Here is a 6,450-nt window from a genome sequence, read left to right as displayed (position 1 = left end):
CCATGTTTAGCCTGTTGCTGGAAGCATAGTGACTTTATTGTCATTTCTTTGCTTAAATGTGTCTTCCTGTTGCCTATCAAATTATGTATAACTTCCTTCTTAGCAAATGTAGGGTTCTCGTTTCTGAAATTTTTTCCAAACTACCTCTCTACCATGCCACTTTTCAGTGAAAAACACACTCATCAGAATATCCATAAGGAAACCTTATTGTTTAATGTAATAAAAATAATACCTGGCTACTCTGCACCAGCAACTGTGTTCTGTCCTAATAGGCATCATATCATTAATCCTCATAACAATCCAACCAGGTAGCAGATGCACAAAGAGGTTAAGACCTGGACTTCTGCAGGAGACAGCCCTGGGTGCAAATCTCATCTGGATCACAGCCCCTCATGCTGATATATGCTCAATACCGTCAAGATTGTTGTGCAGGATAACAGAGGTAACACATGGAGCTCTCGGCATGAGGCATGAAGCACAGGGAGCATTCAGTAAGAGAATTTAAAATTCGATGTTAGCTATACACTTCTGCCCTGAACAGTCCTCATGATGAAACTTGCCTCTTTGATCCGTTATGTGAGCCAGAAGGAGTTGGTGTTCACAGGAGGCTTGTCAAGGAATGTGCTGATGTCACTTCAGTAGCAAAATAAGCAGCCCTCTATTTCATGCAATGACTGTTTTCTTCAAAGGAGTATTTGCTTGATCTTCAAGGCCATGGGGATAAGGAAGTGACTGTGTATGACTCGGAGGCAGTGTCCCTTGCAGTGAGTGGTGACTGGTGACAGCTTTAGGGAGCAGAGGTGATGGCTTTAGGAAGCAGAGCAGCAAGGCTCACTTGGGCTTGGGGTGCAGTTGAGGGGAGCACTTCTGCGTAAATTGCAAGGGAGAAGAGTAAGGATAAATAGAGACAAAGGTTATTGGAATAAAAGAAATAAAAGAGCCACATGTTGACAGGCTGCTTCGTTTTAATTGTGTTGTTAGGACAGCCATTATATTAGTCTGGTCCTGGAGGTGACACACTTTTCTTTTAAAGTGAATTTGTTTCTTATTGTGACAAAACAAGATTTCCCAGAACACTTCTCAATGCCAGGATTAACTCAATTTGCATGGAGCATGGGGGAAAGAGGACATAGCCCCTGCTGGGAGGGTGAGAACTCCAACCCCAAATTAAATACTCACAACTTAAAATTCTGTGACTAATCTGTCCCCTTGCCTGCCTTCCTTCTCTCCCTTCTTCCCTTCTTTCCATTGTTCTGTTTCACAATCCTAGGGTATTGCCTCTGCCTATTCTATACAAAACACTACAAGGAGACAGACAGGACGCATATTTACCAGCTGCTTTGTGACCATTATGTGCAGGTGCCAGCAGATGTAACTCAGCAATGTTTGTTGACTGAAATTGTATGCAGCTATTGACATGCTAAGTCTAAAGTTAGTTCCATGGAGTGGGTGTGGCTTTCGCTATCTAGTCATCTGACTGTGATGTGAAGTGGAATTCTCCAGGTCATATTAGAAACGCTGTCTTATCACTCATCACTCTTAAAATCTACTTTCTTTTTGGCAGTTTCATATGAAATAAAATGAGAACATCCATGTGTACTTCCAGGTTGGGCCTGTGGATCAAGAATTAGGCTGTTCTTGCTGCATGTCTGGTGCTACAGGTACGCTCATCTCTCCAGGGGCTGGAGACATGGCCTCCAAAACAGCGAGGTCAGGGCCTCCTCCTGGGCTCACTTTCCAACATGTCCAGCCACAGAGTGACATTTTCACGTCTTACAGGAGGAGATCAGCAGAGCTTTTCTGTAAAGGATCTGGTCATCAGTCCTTGAAGCTTTGTGGATCAAGTATTTCTGTCACACTGACTACTACTGGCATGACAGCAGTGTCACCCTTACGTAATGATGGACACAGTGACGTCCCAGGAAGATTTTATTCACAAAAACTGACCTCATGATGGACTGTTTTGGGGCTAGCAGAGTCTGTGTTGTGGTTCTCAGATCTTGTGTCCCATTGCCAAATAATTTAAAATGCAACAGAAACAATTGTAAGTGGCACGGTAGTTTCATTGAAAGCAAGGGCAAGAAAAATGGAGCAAGCTCTTGGAGAGAGAATCAGCCCTGAACTAGCTGTGGGCTTTTGTCTTATGGGGTTTCTTACTTCCTTTTATGCCTAGGTTTTCTCCTGTCACTTGTATTTTTGTAATTTTATGGAAAGGTCCTGTGTAATGCAGTCCTTTGGGGCTACACATGTGGTTTTCCTATGAATGCCTAAGTGAAACCTACGGGGCGGGGGGGGTGGAGTTAAAACTACAATGCGAATTAATGTTAATAACACGTTAATAACTCAAAAGTTAAAAGTGTAATGTCTTAAACTTCCAGTGCTTCTGTGTGCAGGTCTGGAAAGTCCTTGGGAGGTAGAGTTCCAAAGTAAGGGAGAGGGGGGAGTTGCAACCACAAAACAGAGGGACTTTCTGTCTGGAATGTGGAACTTGGGGGTGAGAATTGAGCTGAGACTAGGTGGTATGGGGTGTGGCCAATGACATGGCACCCTCAGGGAAGCGCCTCTCCCCTTCAACTGCTACCAAGCAGACTCAAGTCCCAGAGTGCCAGCCTTGGGCCACACTCCTCACTTCTGAGGGAAGTTCTTATTTAAGGCCCCCATATTTACTTCTCTTTAAATTTTTCAAGGAGGTTGCCTACCTTCCTGACTCCTTTTAGCTATCCCCAGCTTTCTAGCTCATCCATACTTTATGACACACAGAAAACAGCATCTTCTACATTCGTCTGGGTACTCAGCCATCTCCCTGCATCTGCCCTGGAATGATTTCCATTAATCCAAACAAGCGTAGAGTGGAGAAAAGAAGTGAGCAGAATGTCTGTCTTTAGAGCTGTTTGCATGGCTAACTGCCTCTGCTTTGATTTCTGAAGAAGAGTATGAAAATAAATTGTTTTCTGTTGAGTACCTGTTGAGTCTGGGCAGTGTGTTGAGTTCTCAGACGTGCAGCTGCAAGTCATAGCTGCTGTCCCTCAAATGTCAGGAGTGTGTGTGTGTGTGTGTGTGTGTGTGTGTGTGTGTGTGTGCATGAGAGAGAAAGAGAGCAAGAAAGAAAGAAAGGGAGGGAGAACAAGAGAAGAAAAAGAGGGAGACAAAGTAAGACAGAGGGAAAGAAAGGTGAGGGAAAAAGAAAGAAAGAAGGAGAGAAGAAAGAAAACAGAAGGAAAGCGGGAAGAGAGAAGGCAAAGAAAGAAAGAGAGAGCTGAAGAAGCGGAGGACGAGGATGACGGAGGGAAAGAAAAGGAAAGAAACAGATGAGACGTCGTGGACCTTTTCATGAAGCAGCTGTCATACTTAAATTTTGAGAGCTGCACTGGTTGAAAAAGCAGGGCCCTGTGAGAGAGTGTCCCGGTGTGTGTATGTGTCAGGAGCTGGTGCTCCAGCTGAGGGACATGGATGTCTGGTCTTTTGCTCCATTTTATTCACTGGGTTTTTCTTACCAGGTAAAATAGCGCCTGGTATGTAATAGTTGAGATAAATATATATGCTGAGCCATCTATTTATTTATCTATTTATTTTTTTTTGAGTTGGAGTCTCCCTCTGTCTCCCAGACTGGAGTGCAGTGGCCGTTCCTGGCCACCGCAACCTCGACCTGCTGGGCTCCGGTGATCCTTCTGCCTCAGCCTTCCAAGTAGCTAGAACTACAGGTGCACGCTACCACGCCCGGCTAATTTTTTTGATTTATTGTAGAGATGAGGTCTCGCTTGCCCAGGTGGGTCTCGAACCAGCGGGTTCAGGCAATCCACTCACCTCAGCCTCCCAAAGCGCGGATTACAGGCTTAGCCACAGAACCCAGCTTATACCGAGCCATTTAATGAGGGAGCCTGGATTCAATCTTGTGGTCCGTGGGGAGTCATAGAAGGATCTACACCAAGAAACTTATGTCAATAATGCACAGTTATTAAAGGATAACTCAGCATAACACTGGCCAAAGAAACAATGTCACCAGTTTATAGGCGAAGAAATGGAGGGAAAGAGAAGAAAAGAATCTCCTCTAAGGTCCCAGAGCCTGGTCCACCCACTACCTACACTTCTTTCCCAAATGCCAGTCGGGACGGAAGGCCGGTGCAGTCTCTCAGGGCACGTGCAGCTAATTGGGCCGAAACAAAGGCCTGCATCCCCGTGGGACTTCATTGTCACTGATGTCATTGACCTGATTTGCTGCCTGTCACTCACAGCACCCATGTGCTGTCCAAAACAAGGTGGAGAATTCTGCCATCCAAAAAAGGCAGTGAGGCTAGCAGAAAAAATGAGGGGCAGTTATGAGTGACAAGCGGGTAGCCACCGTTGTGGGCACTGGGAAGCCATGCTTTTAAATGTTGGCACTGTTGCTTCCTGGCAGCTGTGATCCACACAGAACAGCAACAGCCAACGTAAGAGAGTGATGCCTCTGAGGCTGGAAACCTGGGTCGGGGCTGGGCCTATGAACAAGGAAATGTCTCAGCCGGCAGCAGGAGCCAATTCCCTCTGGGTGCTGGACCCTGCCCAGTTGGCCAGTACTGCCCAGGCCTGTACAGGATAAGATCTTGCTGAAGGACACTGGAGTAAGGCCACGTGAGCCCCAGGAAGGGGAATGCATTCATCTGCATGGGCGGCCGTAGCAGGATAGCACAGACTTTGATCTGTTAAAGAACCGCTGGCATCTGTTGTCTCACAGCTCTGGAGTCTGAAGTCTAAGATCACGATGTCAGCAGGCTGGTTTCTTCTGAGGCCTCTTTCCATAGTGTGCAGATGGCCACCTTCTTGCTGTGTCCTCGCATGACCTGCCTTCTGTGCGCGTGCATCGTCGTGTCTCTGTTCTTACCTCCTTATCAGGATACCAGGCAGATTCAATCAGCACCCATCCTAATGGCCTCATTTAGCCATAATTGCCTCCTTCAAGTCCCCATCTCTAAATTCAGTCACTTAGGGGGTTTAGGGCTTCGACATGGGAATTTTTGAGGACACACTTCTGTCCATCACAGAGAGGAGTTGAAGCAGGATGCTGAGGGCTTCCAGACGAGGTTGCCTTTTAGGGGACCTCCAAGATGAGGTGGATGTGAACAGGCAGCCACAACAGAGAAAATCCTTTGTCCCCTCCTCAGCCTCACGGGACACACCTGAAATTCCCTGGAACCTTCCTCTCCCTGTTTCAGAACACACACAGTCTCTGTTTTATGAATGCTGAAATAAGTGAATTTAGAAGAAGAGTATTCATGAACACATTTTCGCCACATGGGAGATTTTCTCCTTCTGGCTCCCAGTTTTCAAAGGCATGATGCTCTGTCATCCTCCCAGTTTTGGGCTGCCTGCAGTTTCTGCATTATTTCTGGGTCGCACACAGACATACATGTGCGCGCGCACACACACGTGCAAGCCACTGTGTGCATGTACACTCATTCTCATACATACATAATTGCACACTTCCAGAGCATTGTTCACTTCTAGAGATGCCACTCCTGTTTCTAGACTAGTGGACGAGTGCAATCAATGGAGAATTGCCAACACTTGGAGTTTGTTCTCAGTAAATATGCTTTTGGTAGTTCAGGCACTCATGGATGGTTTGAGTTAAACAGTTAAACATCAGCATGATGGAAGTCAAGTGTCAGCAGTGGAAGGAGTGGCATTTCCACAGTCCTGAAAGGCATGCCAGGCAGATGTGTTGGATGTACACGCAGGTTCACAGACTGTACTGGGATGAGCCCTGCCAGGAGAGGCTTGTTGAGGGCTGTTGGAGTGGAGCAGAGGCCAGTTTCCCAGACATGCGTTCCCATGTGCTGACCACAGTTAACTCCCCAAACTGCTTAGAAGATGCACAGTTAAGGTGTCTCCATAAAGATCTTTTTTTCAAGGGGTCCCTGAGACCCCGAGGTGTGAGCCGCTGGGCAGAGGCTGGAGGCTGCTCTCCTGGATGTCTTGCCTCTTGTTACTTCATCTTCTTTCCTCACTGCTCTTGCTCTGATAACATGTAGGTGCTGTCAGTGGAATGGACTAATGTAGTTCCCTCGGTTTCTCACTTCAGGCAGCCTGAAACTCAGGAAAAAAAACATAAGTAAGAAGAAAAAAGACTGAGAGTTGAATCACTGAAATTCATGGAAGATGCAGCTTATAACATGGGTAGGCTTCTTACCCATGCTGGCTGTTACAAGAGCTATGTATAATGAGCTCTTACTTTGGACTGGCTCCCTATGGAATCCATCACAGAACCCTTCCAGATTTCTTTCAGGAGATAATTGTGAGGAGTCCTGTAATACAAAAGGAGAAGCTGTGGCTCAGAGTGCCAGAGGCCAGGGCTTTCCAGGAGTGAGTGTGTCTCTGGCTCCCTCCTCTTATCCACTCTGTTGGTAGATCACAGAAGCAGAACCATTATTTATTATTTAATGACCTATAAAACATTAATATAAAAATGAAACATTC

This window comes from Carlito syrichta, unplaced genomic scaffold, assembly GCF_000164805.1.
Source record: "Carlito syrichta isolate Samal-C Ts95f unplaced genomic scaffold, Tarsius_syrichta-2.0.1 Scaffold126580, whole genome shotgun sequence".
Taxonomy (NCBI): domain Eukaryota; kingdom Metazoa; phylum Chordata; class Mammalia; order Primates; family Tarsiidae; genus Carlito; species Carlito syrichta.
The sequence above is the reverse complement of the archived record's forward strand: the minus strand, read 5'-3'. Positions refer to the sequence as shown.